The 18,043-nt window shown below is 40.5% G+C and overlaps 1 protein-coding gene across 15 annotated transcripts in view; it reads right to left on the bottom strand.

The window, feature by feature from the left end:
- Nucleotides 1–17,722, bottom strand: part of Adgrl3 (adhesion G protein-coupled receptor L3) — a 742,119-nt gene extending 724,397 nt beyond the window's left edge. For all 15 annotated transcript variants that reach the window (XM_057771795.1, XM_057771780.1, XM_057771783.1 and 12 more), the window contains exon 1: nucleotides 17,135–17,722. The gene's annotated coding sequence lies outside the window, so the exon portion shown is untranslated. The remainder of the gene's footprint in view (nucleotides 1–17,134) is intronic.
- Nucleotides 17,723–18,043: the final 321 nt, after the last annotated feature.

The raw sequence follows: 18,043 nt of genomic DNA, 5'->3' as shown, positions 1-18,043 counted from the left end.
ATCTCCCAGCAAATATATATTCATAAGCGAATGAAGACTTGAGTTGTAAGAGTACACTTCCCACAGTAAATAAATTTATTCCACTAAGACAGCTTCTGTAAACCATAATTATTTTTATTTTGCCCAATGACTCCTACGCTAGATTTGCTTCTCACTAACATATATCACTTATCATAAATAGTAAATAATTTGCTCAAAATGTCTGTAAAATTAGTTATATCACCATCCACCAAAAGAATGCCCTTAAATTTAATAACAGGCTTAATCTTGATAGAGGAGAGACGATGCTCAGGGGGTGACTGGCACCAAAGGCCTCTCAATTCTTCCCACATTATTAATTTCCTGTGGTTACTGCTGATCTTTAGCAAGGTACTTACACACCAACTTCCTCCATGTCTACAGATTCCTTCAAGCCGAAAGACACAAGACAATAAAAGGGGGAAGGAAGTTTGTGATAAAGGTGAGTTACAAACCAAGGTTCTGGAGGAAAGAAGTTGCCCTTCCAGCCATGATTCACACAGACAGACATGGCCAAAGTTAAACTATGACAGCTTGCTTTTAGTATTTATATGCACCCTCACCTCAAATAGAGTGTTAGGCTACTGGTTAGCAAAAATACTTTTTACAATATTCTAAAATTCAACATCAGTTCATCAAATCACACACATTCCCTATCCTTACTTCCTCGGAACCTTACTTTGCTTACCGTTGCTGTGATAAAACACTGATCAGAATCAACTTGAGCAGGAAAAGGGTCGATTTCACCTTAGATTTGCAAGTAACAGGCCATCATTGTTGACAGTCTGGACAGGAAGAAATTCAAGTAGCATCCCAGGGAAGATCCAGGAGGGAATGCTGCTGCTTAGTGGCTCCTCAAAAAACCTAGGACTACCTGCCCAGAGATGACACCTCCATCCATGGGCTGGGCCTTCCCTTTTCAATCAGAAATCAAGTAATGCCACCACAGACACACCCTCCATATGATTAAGACAAACCCTCAGCTGAGGTTGCCTCCTCCCATGTGACTCTTGTTTGTATCAGGATGACAAAACCTAACCAGCACACCCTGTAAGATGACAATGTGATGTCCATACAGTCAATTCAAAACAGTGCCTCTTTCCTCCCTGCCCTCTGCCCCATCGATCCTCCACTGGTACACTTTGTGCTCATGGGGTGACCTCCAGATAACAGTGTCTGAAGCAGCACTCCCTGAACTGATACCCAGACTTTCTACTTGCCTTGAGAAATCCATCCACTCCCACCCTTAGACAAGATCTAATGCTGCAGTTAAATTCTCACGGACTGCCAGTGCCCAACCACTTTGACTAAATAAAGAAGAAATAAGATATCTAAGTTCTATCATTTTGCAAGTCTCATAAAGTCGGAGGATCTTTCTACTGTGATATGTTCCATATCGCCAGAACGTCTCAAAACATCTGGGATAAAAACACAGATGTAAATGATAAAGTTAATTTAGGTGGAAATATTCTTTAGGGAATAGCAGAAAAATGCAGAAGTTTACTTAGGGGAAGAGATCAACTTCAGCAAAACATAACAATATAAAAATTCAAACAAATAATGAGTTTTATTTGTTTAGTTTGTAGGGTGTATGCTGGCTCATTTGTTGTTATAACAATGAAAATAAGTGTATTTTACCCCTATTTTAAGAGATTAGGAAGCTAGGCATTGACCATAATTTTTCACAGTATAAAGTTTTAAATAGTGGTTTTCCAATTTTTTTTAAAATCATTTTATTTTTATTTTATGTGCATTGGTGTTTTGCCATGGGTGTTGGGTCCCCTGGAATTGGCATTACAGACATTTGTGAGCAACCATGTGGGTGCCGGGAATTGAACCTGGGTCCTCTGGAAGCGCAGTCAGTGCTCTTAACTGCTGAGCCATCTCTCCAGTCCCCAGTGTTTTTCTGATTTCTAAAACTTTGCTCTATTCTACTCTTTGATATTCAATCAGAGAGAGATTTTCATCACTGTATTTTAGATTTTCTTAGAAGCATTTACTTTCAAAAAAAATCACTCGACTTTTCTAGAGCTTAAATACAATTTAATACTGAAAATTTCTAAGTTAAAATTTTATGTAAATAAATTCAGTTGTGAAAAGGGAATAACATTAAGTACTCAGCGTACACACTTCAGTTTTTTTAGAAGAAAAAGTGTTAAATTTGAAAGAATAGTCCTGTGGACCCAAAACCCTGGATCTCAAATGAATTTAATATTTAAACATGAGGGAAAGAAAGCCGATATAAGAGGCAATACTAAATGCTGAAATGATTTATTGAAAAAGAAACATATAATAGGAAAAGAAAACACTGAGGTGATGTTTTTCCAAAAGCCAGTGCTGGCCTTCTTGAACTCTCAATTCTGTTTTCTCAGTCCTGTGAGTTCTAGAATTTACAGGTGTGACTTACAACATTCACTTAGCACAGCAAAAAAAACCGAAGACTGTGAGAGAAACATATGAAAATCCCTATATTTTAATGTAATACCTTCATTATATCACTTTAACACAAACTACTACAAAAAGAATATATAACCCATTTTATCTTTTCAAAATATCCAAATACCACACGCAATGCTACACACTGGCCCTTCAAGGAGGATGTCGGAGTAAAATCAACTCTGCTAAGAATGCTGCTGAGTAGAATGGGGGTTGCTTGTTGATTTTTTGAAAATGTGACTTGCAAACAAGGATAGTCCAATTTTTAAAAAATAATTAATTTTGTTTCTGTGTGTGCATACACATGTGCTTTTGTATGTATGTGTGTGGTGTACAGGCCCAACGCATGCATGTTAAGAATAGAATTCAGCTTCACCACTTTCCTTTATATTCTAGACGTTTTAAAGGAAGCCATCACTATTCTGTTGACTATGTGAAAAAGGGAGGGACAGAGGATTTTATGATCGCTGGAACACAATTCCATGAAGCCAATGATGTGCCTGAAACCGGAGGAAGTGCAAGAAGGTAGACAGCTTTAGAGCAGGCAAGCTGCACACCCACCACTTCACTCTGGGACAGTCACGTGGATTGTACACCCACAACCTCACATGGGACAGTCGCGTGGGCTGCACACCCACCACCTCACTTTGGGACAGTCTCTTGGGCTGCACACCCACCATTTCACTCTAGGATATTCTCGTGGGCTGCACGCCCACCACTTCACCTTAGGACAGTCTCATGGGCTGCGCACCCACCACCTCACTTTGGGACAGGTGTGCCAGTTCTTCAAAGCTTAGTGTTTAAGGAAACCAAAGTACAGAAAACAGCAATTTTCAACGTCACCTGAATTTATTTTCCCACAGAAACTTTAAGACCTACTTCTGTGTTCATTTGATTCATGTAGATCCACAGAGCACAGTCATGCAGTTATACAATCATTTATTTATCAAGCATTGTAATTTGTCTCATAAATATGTTGTGGTGCAGAGTTACACAAAACACAGAGAAGGAAAGGAAACCAAATTCTGCTGTCTCCTGGAACTACACCTGAAATGTACATGTTCACAAAAGGAAAGAGAAGTCCCACAAGCGTCATTTGAAGTAGTACTGTTAGTTACTATCACACACACATACTTATACACACATTCACACACATATACCATACACACATAATCATACACACACTCACACATACTCATATACACACTCAAACAGAGTTAACAGAATCAAATTTAAGAAGGCCTCCTAACAGTGTACAAATTACAAAACACACATTGTAAGCACTGTGTGGAACACCTTAAATTTTGTTCCTAATACATTTCTCCGTAGAGATCTCTATAATCATATGTATGTCTAACAATACTGAAGTTCACATTCACTAAATTGTAAGCCTCAATGCTTTAATTCAATGAATTCTCTGTTTCTTCATACACATCACATCTACCTTAAATGTGCTTACTGGTCATTTACTCTGATTTTTCATACTTGAATTTTCAAAGATACATCAAATGGTCAGTCCAGCGTTCCATTAAGAGTTTGGTAAAACCTGAGTTTTGTAAAATGACAGCTTTAAAGAATTGAGGAGATAAGGGGCCTATTCAGGAAAGTCCCAGTAGTAAAGTCATAATCCACAGTCCTACTCAAATATTAAAATATCCAGGAAATCCCCTTCTTTATCATGGAGGGACTGACCCTGGCTTTTATATTCCAGTAAACAGGCAACTCAGTAACTGCTAAATATCACTTAAAAAAAAAATGACAAAACACTACGTTACATAACAAAAATTAATAATTGCTAACGAAAGTAAAAGAAACTCTAAAGAAAAATATTGTAGGCAGCTGGGAATGAACAAGTAGCCTCCTACAACAGAAAGAACTTTCAGGGGACCACTGACCCAGAAGGCACACTCTCATGTGAAAAGTAACAGACTGTGATGTTCTCTCTGACCTGATGCCAGGAATCTGAGCCACAGAACAAGTGGAGAACCAACCAAGGTTTCAGTATTAGCATATTCATTGTGACATCATTTATCGTAGCCAAAAATAAAAATAACAGCCAATATGAATAAGTCAGTATATAGATAAATCTATCAACATTAAGGAATATGTTACAGTATTGAAAATGATGCTTTCAAAACTATTAATGGCACTTAGAAGTTGGAGAAAATGTTATAATTGCATATATATACTTTAATCTCAGCTCCAGGAAGCACACACAGAATATCAATGTCAGCACTTGATATAAAAATGCAAGCTCAAAATAACTCTGTGAGTATTGTGAATTAAAGAGTGTGCTGGCTACTCTTATGTCAACTTGACACAAGCTAGAGTCGTCTAAGAATGCCCCAACTGGATGGAGGTGGGTGGTCCTTGGACCTCCCACAGGGCAGAGAAACCTGCTTGCTCTTTGGGCTGAGGAGGGAGGAAGACTTGATTGGGGGAGGGGGAGGGAATGGGAGGTGGTGGCGGGGAAGAGGCAGAAATCTTTAATAATTAAATAAATTAATTAATAAAAAAAAAAGAATGCCCCAACTGAGGAAATGCCTCCATAAGATTGCCTGCAGGCGAGCTTGTAGGGCATTTTCTTGGACTGATGTGAGAGGGTCCAGTCTACTGTGGGTGGGACCACCCCTGGACTAGTTGTCCTAGATTCTATAAGAAAGCAGACAGAGACGCCAGGGGGAGCAAGTCAGTAAACAGCATCCCTCCATGGATTCTGCACCACTCCTGCCTTCGAGTTCCTCCGTAAGTTACGGTCCTGACTTTATCCAAATGATGATATGAAACAATAAGACAAATAATCCCCCTCCTTCCAAATTTATTTTGGTTATGATGTTTCATTGTAGAAATAACAGCCCAAACTAAGATAAGGAGGATTGACATATTAAATGGTTTCTGCCTTAATTTTTTGTTACCAATGCTCAGAGTGAGTATGTTATGGAATCATGAAATATAACTGAAATATTATCTTTAAAATATCCAATAAGGTACCATAGGAGAAAATGAATGAGAGTCAAAATTCAGCTATTACCAGAACTCAATGAGACAAAAAGCATCAATAAAACCCACGGAAACAATAGTGAAAAATTGATTCCACACTAACACCCATAAAGAAATAAAGAATGACAAGCAGTGTCCTCCAACCCTATACTGTGACACATCATGCTGTCCATTGCTAATAAAGTGGGCTAATATGTCACTTATAAACCTGATGCTTTTCCTCAGGTTCCTTTACCTTTTATGTTGCTATTGCTCTGTCTCCACCCTCCCTAATTTCAAGGGAGAACACATACACAAAACACACAGGCACACTACTGCTATCTCACTATCATCTATTATTCAAGAAAGGTCTCATTGAATAAATGTCTGCTCAGAGGCTCTGAGCAAATTTCATTTCGGAACACTACTGTCTGCAGCCCAGCAGGCTGCTTCACCAAGATAAGATCACACATTTAATCAAGTGCACCAAAAAAGGAAATGCTTCCAAAGTTTGCTTAATACCATCAAATCACCAAAACACAATGTTGATAGCATAATGATTTCTAGTGCTCTTTTTTCTTTAGGGACCTGTGTAGCAATAACGAAGGTTGCTATTCAAGGGAGTTCTTCTAATTAAACTTCTATTAACCTTTAAGATTTCTGCTAAATTGTCTTCATATGTTACTACTTAAACTGAGTTAGTACAAAAAAATTGAAAGAACCATAACTTTCCAATTTAAATAAAGAAAAAACAAAACAGAAGTTATATATGGTGTCACATGCCTAGAAAAGGGATGTTGCAGCAGGAGAAGGAAGAGTTGAAGGCCAGCCTGAACGAGGAACTTAAGAAAAAAAAAAGCAATATGATCTGGAGAGATGGCTCAGTCAGTAAAATGCTTACTATCACAAGGTGGCTGTGAGCCTGTAATGTCACCACTTGGTAGACAGAGGTGGTGCCGGAGGCAGGGAGGGAATGAGGATATGGAAGATTACTGACCATCTAATCTAGCCAACTTGGCAAGCTTTGGGATCACAATGAGACCTTTTCTCACAAAAATAAGTTGGGGGCTAGAGAGAGGACTCAGGATTAGGATTTGATTCTTAGGACCCACATGGATTCACAACAACCTGTAACTTCAGTACCACGGCATGTGATGCTCTCTTATATCCTCTACGAACTCCTATACATATGTAGTATGCATAAATTTACCCATCATCATACATTACATTCATACACACATAGGCATGCCCACGCACACATACACAAAAAGAGCAATACATTTACTACCCTACACTCATATAGACAATACTTCAGAGTACCACTTTACCTCGGTTGTTCGTTCAGGCTCTGAGGATGACATAGTAGAAATAGATTTAATGTCTGTCATTTGAAAGCATTAGTATTAGATATACTGAGATAAAGCTTCCTTAGAGTCACTGCATAAAGATGAAGTTACTTAGCCTCAATTATTTGAAACATCCCACTTGCTATATATTTGAAGAGTCTGTCTCTAAACAGAAGGTTTACTTGAATAAACATGCATTTTCATCTGAAGCAAGACATAATGGGTAGTGCACTAGCCAGTGTAAATGCTCAAACAGACGGATGGATACATATCCATAAACACATACTAATCCTTCTTTTACTTTCATTTGCATTTATTTTACGATGTGTTTATTCCCACACCATAATTTTGTCTCTCCAGTCTCTGTTAGGATAGTTTTTCCTTCTATGCCATCTTCACCAAGGGTTCACTATGTGCTCCTATTTATAAAGATATCCAGACTTCGTGGAACTCAAACACGAGTTAATTCCATCCTGAGAACTGTCTGGCCAGACCTCTGGGAAATCCTGTTAACAGAGGTGTAGTTGGTGCCTGTATAAGGTACTTAAAACCTGGAAGAACAGCACTGTCCTCTGGATTGTTAACACTACCCAAGAAGAAGCCAACATTCTGACCAAACCTGAGTTCAGTTTGCTCTTTGGACCTCATAGCAACTTGAACACTGAATGAAAAAAAAAAATGGCAAATTTCTTCTGTAAATGACACCTTTCAATGTTCAGTGGGGGTTCACATATGCGGAGCCTTGATGACCTGTGACACAGTTTCAGCAACAGCAGGTGTTTCTGAACAAAGGTTGAAAATTTCTAACCCCTGAGTTGCATGATCTTATTGGGTTTTCTGGGTACAGTATGTATGGAACCGTTGTACAAGATCACTCTAACTACTTACAATGGTTTTCCTAGCCAGTTTTCCAATGATGGTTTATTATCCTTAATAAAGGGTCACTATAGTGGACATTCAGATGATATGAACTGCCCTCTTTATTCTGTGGGGAATCATTTGATCTCAGTTGAGTCTTCCCATCCAAGTTCATTATCTTCCCATCCACAGAGGAGATGGAACATCTTTACTGACTCTGCTTTGCCAGTAATACAGGTGTGGTATTCCTTATCCAAACTGTTTGGACTTATTCAAACTGCTCTGCGGTTTGAATATTTGCTTTTTGCTTAATATCTGCATGTGTATAGTGAGGTATCCGGAAATAATACCCAAGTATAAATGTTAAATCCTTCATGCTTCCTATGTACCCTATGCATATTGTCTGAATGTACATTTTTAATATATGAATTTGCATTTAGTGTCAGGTGAAGAATTTTCTTCCATGGCTTCATATTGGTAGATGAGTAAGTTTTGAATTTTAAGAAGAGAAGGTGGTTTAGACAGGGGGATTTCTGCTTGGGCCTACTAAACTATAGTAAACAGCTCTAAAATCTAACTATCTAATTCTAAATGTGGCAAAATCCAAAACTTCTAAACATACAGTAAAGGGCAAGTGATAGACTAGGCAGGGGCTTATAACCAAAGCAGAAGCTCAGGGGGGGAGGATATGCTAAATAGTACTGACTTAGGCAAAGAAAGTTTTACCAAAAAACCATGGTGACCTCCCAGTAAAGTAATCATTTCAACTTAAAACTTGCAGTGTCTTCTCAATTCAAAGAAATAACAATAATTAAATATAACATGTCATCTAAGCTTTCCACATTGAATGGTTGCAAACATCATAGATGAGATATTGCCATGAAATGTTCATCATTTAGGAATGACTCTGAAACATTTGACTGTCAGGCAGAAAGTTGTGGAAAGTGAAAGAGACATTAAACTGAACGTTTCCTAAGCTGAAAAGACTGTATTATTGTTAAAGGAAATAGTTGCCTCAGTTCTGCCTCCATAGTCAATTGTTCTTAATAGAAATAAAACTCCCTAGAAAACTTCTATTGAACCTTGAAAGACCCTGTAAAGAAGAAAAGCAACAGACATACACATGCCTTGTGTTAAACAAAAGTATTTCTCAATAGGTTCTTTGTCCATTCTATGAAGTCATGATCTGTATTCTGAGTCCAAGGTTCAAGCAACAACCATTAGTCTTTGACAAATCAAGAATACTGAAAATTTGAAGGAAAGAAAATGCTCATGTAAATCAGCTGAGGGCTCCCTTGCCTGCCAGAAATCAAATCTCATGTGGAAAGATGACCATCAGTCAGGCCCATTTCCTCTCAACCAAAAGTCTTTATTTGGAAGAGCTTTGAGCAAAAGAAGGGGGAATGAAACCAAACCAAAACAAAACAGAAGACTGTTGAAAACCCTCTCACAGGGTCAGCTGTCAATGGAATGCATTTTAGTATTCAAGTTACCCACCCGAGCAGAACATCAAAAACTGGGCTGAGTCTCACCCCTATTCTCACAGGCTCAGGCTACTGTGAGCCACTGGGGGCTGTCCTGAATAGTAACACACTCTGTCTCTGCGGGATGCATAAACACCAACACAGGCTGATCAAACAGAAAGGGCTGTCAGGGATTTGGTTTTGTTTTTTAACTTGGCTTTCATTTTCTTGAGTCATACTTTCAAACACTTAAGTGTGCTGCATTTTAGCAAGTCAATTGTTCGACATGCAGGCTTTTGGTTTGGTTTTGTCCCCCACTACATCTTCATAAGCTGTTATGTTGTAGGTTTTTCTTCTCCACATAAAAGCTAGAAGAGTCACATATTAATAAGAGGGGGAGGAAGAGGAGGAGGAAGAAAAGAAGATGAGGAAGAGGAGGAGAAATTCTTACTGGCAACAGTCACTGGAATATAGATGTTCCTTCTCAACTCTGGACTTATTTAAGAGCTTTTCGATACTTCTAGACTTTAAGGCAATTTTTGGATTCTGAATTGTAAGTTTCCATTGCATAATTCATGTATAGCAATCTTATGAGTACTTGTTTTTTCGGGTTATAAATCTTTCAAAAGCAGGGAAATCTGTAAATCTTGGAAGTGGATGATGACTTGATTTGGTTACAACATTGAGGCAGTTAATTCTTAAAGAGCTGTTGACACCCTGTGAAAAGAAGTTCTGCTGTTTAACTTGAAATGTTTTAAGTTAAATGGTTATTTTCATGATTTAAAGTCAATCTTCAAGCATAATGCCAGTGCTAGGTCAATGTCAAAAAGACTTTTTTTCTTGGTCAGGATTATTTGGGGTGAAGGAATTAGTAGCAGAACTTAACATTTTTAGTTGAAAGGAAGCACTCAGAAATGAAAATTTAAATGTTTAACAAAAGAGAGATAAAAGAAAGAATAGTAAGAAAGACAAATACTAGACCCCAAATTTTCTTAACTGCTTAACAAATCATCAATGTGCTTTCACAGATCATCAATAACTCCTCAATTAAGAAAATGATATTTGCTTTAGCTGTGTGTTCATAATGATTGTACTCAAAGATACTTCTAATAACACTATGACCGATAGTATCAGGTACCACGAGTCAAATACTCCCTTGAGAAGAGAGCAGACACATTTATATTTACTTCTTATTCTTCTTCCCAAACCACCAATGTGAATTTGCTTTGTTTCTCACATAGAGTTGGAGGAGATAGATCTGTGGATGCTGAAGAGTATAATCAGGTGTTTGCATTCCAAAGGCCGTTTCTGAAGAGCTCATAACTAAAAACAGTTTTTGGTTCTGCCTATCTATGCAGTACAATTTAGTTCCTGTAAAACTGTGAAAGCATCGATCCAAGTGGTAAGGACGATGCATATAATAGTACTGAATTCACAGTGATAGGTCTGAGCTATTACAGAGCTCCATGGAAAACATGCAAAAATGGGTATAGTCTACACACACGCACACACACACACACACACACACACACACACACACACTTCTCAGTATATGTCCAAAAACTAGACTCATAAGAACTAGCACTCTCTAGCTAAACTTTAGCACCTAGTCAAGCTAATTTTATATGCAAAGCTTCTTTCTCCATTAGTTAGGCATTTCAACCACTCCCATACAGACTGAGCCATAGGATATAATTACCCCAAGGATCCTTTTTACTGAAATGGCCTGTTGTGGTGCTTAGGTAATGATTAACAGATTAAGTGTGTAGTGAGTCATCTTGATATCACTTCAGAAAAGTGATTTCCTCCCTAATAATTCCCAAGATGCATAAATATTCAATTAGGGTCTTTGAAACTAGTTTTGATTGAGCATTCACACTACCCAACTTCAGCTTTAACTCATACTGACAAAGGGGTTCTATTAATTTCTTCTATGAGAAAATACCAACAGTTCCCCATGAGTTATAAGGTACAAGAGTAAAGTAAGGACTATTTTTTTTACATGAAAAAAAATTTCATTTAGCAAGATCTTAAAACATATTCTGAAGGACTAATGTGGAATAGAACTGCATATCTGAATCACATAAGGAATTGATTAACATTCCCTAGGACTCTTGGGAGATCCAGTATTAATGATGATGATGATAATAATAATAATGATGTAATAAAGACAGCAGTCATTGACTATTTATTATAATTTTTTCAGAATCTGTTTTCAAATCTTCCAGTATATGTCCCTATTAAATTCTCCCAACAGTCTGTGAATGTGATAAAACTGTCAATCTCATTAGGATAAAGTAGGAAACTGAAGTAAAGTAAGATCAAATGCCTTGCCCCAAGGCAAACAGCTTCCCAACACATAGATAAACACAAGGTTCTCCTTATCTCTACACTGTGCTACCTTTCAAGATGAACTACTCCTCCTGAGTGGATATAGACTGTTCTATGACTCTATGCAACCACCCAAGTGCTGGTCAGCAGATCTTACTGGAGATGCTGACCAAAACAATAAACATCAAGTTTCTCACAGAATGCTGAGGAACAGAATAACGAGAATGCTAAGTAACTAGTAAATACAATATGTCCAACCTGCTTGTGTTTCTGAAGCTTGAGTTGAACTTGATTATTCTTCATAGATGTTCCTTTTTTTGGTCATATGGTCATATGTCACCATTTTTATGGTGACAGTTATGTGTAAAAGAGGCAGATGTTGGGAAAGTTTGAGGGTCTCAGTCTTCCTTTACATTCTTTAAAACGAATGATGCAAGGTGTTTTATGGATATGCTATCTGAAACAATCCCTGCTTATGTGTTAGTAAGCTAGCAGTTTCATAGAAGGCAGGAGTACGTAAATGCACATGCTATATACAGCAGCAGAACAATGATGTCATCATGAACCACATTCCTTCTGGAAATCTCAAGTGTACAAGTTTTCAAAGGAGAAGAAAAGGCAAATAATGTGGAAGTATGATTATGAAGATGTTTTTTCTCTTTGCAGATCTTTGAAGGGATCTCATGGCCTCTGAGTTCCTAGAAACACACTAAGTCTAAGAACATTTTCGGTTCAACACAATAACTGAACTGCAAATTTCACAAGACAGATGCTGTTAGTATGGAAGACTTGCTTCTCTATCCTAAAGACAGTTTTTAACATGAAATGGGTTGGCATTAACATTATTCCATTTAAACTTTTGAATAACGTAGGCCAAAATTTTAACTTCATTTAGTCTGTACTTACTCCTATGATGACATTCATTAACATTAAAGTTAATTTTCTTTTTATAATATCAATAGAACATAGCAAGACATGAATAATTTCATTATCTATTAGTATTTATAGACTCTGAAGCTAGGAACATAGTACACTTGCTTGACTGGTGGTGCAGGAGAATTGTCTGTATTCTTTCAATCATGTTTTAAATAAATGCTGATTGGCCAGGCAGGAATTATAGTTGGGTAAACCAGACAGGAAGTAGTAGAGGCGGAGTGATGAGAAGAGGAGTATTCTGGGAAGAAGGAAGCTCCCTCTGCAATCCTGCCCAGATAACAGAAGAAGCAGGATGTGACCTGCACCACTAAAAAAGGTACCGAGCCATGTGGCTAATATAGATAACAACAATGGGTTAATATAAGTGATAAGAGCTAATAAGAAGCCTGAGCTAATGGGCCAATCAGTTTATATCTAATGTTGACTTCTGTGTGATTCTTTGGGGCTAAATGGCTGTGGGAACTGGGCAGGACAGAAACCCCAACAAGCAGCCCCTAATGTTACAGACTGGCACATACAAAGCCCTGGGTTCAAGTTCTACCACAGGCAGGGGGAAAAAAAAGAAAAGGCTATGATAAAATATAGGCAGAACTACACCCACCCACAAAATAAATGGTGTTCAGTTGCTTCAGAGTAAAATAACTAATTATCTGTTTTTACATTTTTTGTCAATGAATGAGTACATTTCAAAATTCTAAGAAAATCATTACATTTGGCTACTTATGATGTCAAATTAACTTTATTACTATCTAGATCAGGAAAATTATTTAACACATTTTGAGGTTGGAGGGGGACGGCACAGCATACAAATCATTAATGTTAAGTTCAGACAAGTTCATAGTAGCTTTTCAAATGTATAGAAGCATCAGTATCAAGTTCACAATGAATGGAATACTGGAGTTTTCTTTGCAAAAATGAAATTCTCCATAACCATGTGCATGTACACATAGTTATTGTGTATATGTGTGGATGAATGAGAAAACAGCAAAAAAAAAAAATCAAATGTGACTGCTTTTCTTTTCACAAACTAAGGCATTCGTTAAGCAAATGCATTTGCATAAAACAAAAGGACACAAATGCAACAATCATCTGAGAATACATATGACCTAAGAGGCAAACATGGGTAAGTTACAACCCAGCTTCATCCCACCCTCTGTGAACAAAAGCATGTTTTGAATGCAATGCAAATCTAAGGAATCAAAGGTAAAAGAGCCATTTGTGAAACTTAGGTTAAGCCAAGCTGCCTTTCCTCCCAAACACTCTCAGCATCACTCACACCTGGCTAAGTTAAAGCATCCCAGTATTTCTCAAAATTAGTGCATGATTCTAAATACAAAAATCACACTCAGTTTCCTTGCTGATTTCCGAAACTAAAGTCGTTCCTTTCAACAGTAAGAGTCCTTTTTCATTTGGCAGCCCTTTTCCAACAGTTTCAAGTAAATTGTAAAAATGGTCCAGATCAGATCTGAAAAAAACAATTTGGTTCTGCATTATGGTTTGACTAACTTCAATCTTTGTGATCTTATACTCTTTTTAAATCTACGACTTATGGTTTTCGTGGCTATAGCTCTTTATGAATCAAAGGTAAATCAAGTCCATAACAATGTTGCCTGTTGTTGAATACTAGAAACAATGCCGGGCACAGCAGCTGGAGCCAGAAAGTCCCACACTGGCCATTATTCCCTCTGGGGCAGGGAGGAATAGATCTGCAAACTGCAAGAAGAATATCATTAAGAAAATTATTTCTGAAAGACTTTCCATTCATATTTTTCAGCAGGACTCTCAATCTCAAACATAAGCATCATGCTAGGCAATCTAAACTGAGACATCAAAAGCATTTCCCCAGTTGACAAATCACTGGCTGTCTGGTTTATCACTCTTCTGGCCAGGGAGGCCTGATGCAGCCTAACATGTCTACATCAAGAAATTAAATAGTTCACATAAGCCTTTGTATTCATGACTCCTCCTACTCCAGGTCTCTAGAAGGACTCTGTTCACCCATACAACTCAGAGTGGCAGATTGTTGAATATTCACCTTCAGACAGGGCACTACATTGACACAGTCAGCCCTGATGACATCAGGACCTGTGGAATGTATGACTGCTAGGAAACACATGCTGCTGAGAAGCAGAGAACAGACCTGATGGGATCTTCCAGCACAAAGACTGCAAATCGCTGAGAGCTGCTGAAAGGGGAGGGAAGGCAGCACACTTCCGTCCTCAGAAATGTTTGCAAGTACAGAGACTTTCACACAAACCCCCCAGAAAGGAACAAACTATAGGAAACAAGATTCTAGGGGGTTAAGCCCTCAATCTCTAGGCTTTTTATTTTTTATTATGATCAGGGTTGCTTACTGTCTCTTGTAAATATCTTAGAAAACACAACTTCATCAAGATTATTTAGTACTAGTCCTTTGAATCCTATGCTCTGTGAAGTAGTCAAAACCATAATATAAGTGTACTTAAAGATAAAATACACATTTACAAAAAAAGGATTCTTTAAAATCAACTAGGTCATAACCATTTTCAACAAACATCAAAGTAGCTAGAAGTAATATACAATAGGTAATGCAATGCATTTTAATTATTGTATTTTAAAAGTAGTTATTTTTGCAAGCATAAGTTTATTAAAATGTGTTTATCTCTGTGCATTTGTTACCCATTCTCCCATTACTTAAAGAGAGGAGAAAGAAATAAACAGAAAACTACAGCGCTGACAGGGATTTCAGCATAAACATCCTCTTGATTCCTGCGCAGATTATCTGGTATCCTCTGTTGGTTACATTGGAAAACAACTGGCAATTCTACTTGTAATCCGAATACAGATAAATTGGGCGCCAGAACTGCTTGCTGATCACTTAGTTACCATTCCAGATTGAAAAATGAGTTAGGGGTCTGGCTAACCTCTGTTATCTCATAGACAAATGCAGCTGACTTTCCAAATGCAAAATCACTAAAGTGTTTCCTTGCAGATTGTACGATGGCATTCTTTAACTAGCGATGACAGCCCATATGACACCAAAATTAGCAGACCTCCCATTTACTTCAGAGCAAAACACAGAAGGCGTTTTTCCTTCCTGCCAGAGTCTATGTGTCTCCTCATTTCCCCAGCAGCTGGCCGCAAAGATGTAGAATCAGAGGGGCGAGCAGTCTTATACTTCCTAATGAGTAATTCGCCCAGGAAAGTAAACACACCAGACACCCAGCAGGTTAGCCTCTGAGGGAGACGGTGGCAAAGATGCTTACACTGTTGTTTACAATGTTCTCTAACTACTGCAGTCAGGGAGCACGGGAGCCTCAGAGAGGAGACACCCGGGAGGTGGCTCCCAAACCTCCAGTTTGCCCAACTGCTCTATCACTGGTCATCAATAAAAGCACCACACGTTTCTATCCGGACGAGGAGAGTGGCCAGATAAGACCAGAGCTTCTGCAGGCTAGACTTGATTACCGCAAATCTGCAAGAGGTGACTGCTGGAGCAGGTCCCCATCAAGGCCAATCTGGAGTACGTGGGGCGCTGCACCAGCGACTCCAAGCATTGCACACATCTCCAGGGGAGAGGGAATCTGCCGCTAGGCTTCCTTGCAACCCTACCAGGGGCCCTCTGGGCCTCCTCAAACCATATTTTCCAGCTAAGTTGATCCCAAGCGATTTATATGAGCAAGCTCTACTCAAGTAGCTTCAGGTTACCCATCACTACACAGGTCTCCCCGCCACCCCAAGCGCGCAGGATCCTATACAGAGATAACACAGACGGCGACCCCTGACCACTACCTCTACAAACACAGGGCAGTACTGCTGGACATCTGGCATGCTCAGCCGCCGCTTCCCTGGTAGAACCAGAGGCTGGGTAGCGCTGGTCCACGCGCTCCGCTTCAGAGACTATCCATCTCCCAAGCAAAGCACTGAGATGCCCACTCTTCTACCTGTAACCTGGCACCAGGGCCACCACTGTTCTGCCCACCGCGCCCTGGCGCCGCGGACGCCCCAAACATTGAACACCCTCTCTACACCGGTGCTCACTCTCAGCACAGCTCTACCCCTGTGCCAGCCACGAAAAGTGGTAGCTTTCTCCAACCATAATCGCCTTACAAAGCCTAGGCACTCAGGTCTAAATCAAACTGCCGTGAAGGGGACACACAAGAAGGGACACACGAGAGGAAGCAACGCGGTTCCACTTCTCAAGGGAGCGACCTGGGCAAGCCCGGCCACCTTGGATGCTCCAAAACAGACGTCCAGGGAGGATCACGCCAGGCTCACCACCCTGCATTCTCCATCACCCCAGACTGAGCTCCTCACCGGGTCCCTGTTCGTCCTCCAACCCGTTCCCACCTCTCGAGTTGCTTCAGACTAGCGGAGAAAAGGCGCCCCCTTGGTTGATTTCTGCCCCTACTAAAGGACAACATTAGGGTGACAAGGGAGGGAAAATGTTCGAGGTGGGATTCGTTCCTGTCATTCGGCGCGTGCGACTGCCAGTGGGCGGGTTTTCCTTTGCTCTACATCAGCCTCTGTCATCATATCGCCCAGTAGCTGGTAGAACCTCGAACCCGTGCCAAACCCCAGCGCCCACCAGCCAGGAGGCTCCCTTCCCGCTCCAGATCACGATCAGATGAGTGTGTGCGTGAGGGCGAGTGTGTGAAGGCGAATGTGTGAGTGGAAGAGTGAGTGTACATGAACCCTACACCCCCCTCAGTTGCCCGCCCAGCGGGTGCCGCCGCCTGCGCCCGAGCTGGGCGACCACTGTTATGAAGAGTGCAAAGAATAAATTACCTTTCGTAATCGCCGGTCCCTGAGATGGTCCCATCAGTTGCTCAACAACCTGCAACCCGGTACAGTTTTCCACAATCCATCCATTGAGCCCCAGGGCAAAAAATGAAGAAAAAAAAAAAAGAAAGAAAGAAAGAAAGAAAAAAGAAAAAAAAAAGCTGGACCGGCCCCAGCGTAGACACCCCAGCCACACCAAGCAAAGAATGATAATCAAAACGCTGAGACGACTGGAGGGTGGAGACCCCAGTCAAAGAAACAACAAAAAGTGTCTCTTTCCTTTCTTCTTCTACACAGCCATGGAGAAAGGGGAAGCCGGGAAAGCCAAATGCTAGTCTTCCTTTACGTTTCCTCGCTTCACACGCCCCAGGGGGCAAAAGCGGAGCAAAGAGAAGGAGGGTTCAAATGTCTCTCCCAGGGCACAGTTGCACAACTTCGGAGTCAGGCTGTGTCTCCGGCTGCAGCCCGCGGACCCAAGCGGGAGCTATTAACATGCGGCAGTCATAGCTAAGGCTGCCTTTCCTTCTCTTGCTGCCGCTGCCGCCGCCGCCGCCGCCGCCGCAAGAAAAGCCGCTGCTGAGGAGACCAAAAATCTTCCACCATCCCCCCCCAAGCCGATCTTTATATCCAGTTCTCCCACCCCACCCCCCTTCTCTTTCTTTTTCTTCTTCTTCCTCGTCCTCCCCTTTCCGCCTCCGAACGGGAGGGAGGGGATAGGTAGGGGCAGCGGCGAGGACCAGTAGTGGCTTCTCCGCCCAGCCCTGCTCGCCGTCCTCCTCTTGCTGCCCCCGAGGTGCTCCGGCTGTAGAGGGTCCGCTCTGCCGCCCGCAACCCGCTCGGAGAGCCCAGGAGCCAGCCGCGCAACTCCTTCCCCGGTGCACGGCGTGGACGCTCGGGCAGAGCGGGCGCCGGGCC

This window comes from Chionomys nivalis, chromosome 6 (assembly GCF_950005125.1).
Source record: "Chionomys nivalis chromosome 6, mChiNiv1.1, whole genome shotgun sequence".
NCBI lineage: Eukaryota > Metazoa > Chordata > Mammalia > Rodentia > Cricetidae > Chionomys > Chionomys nivalis.
This window is presented reverse-complemented; position numbering and strand designations above follow the sequence as displayed.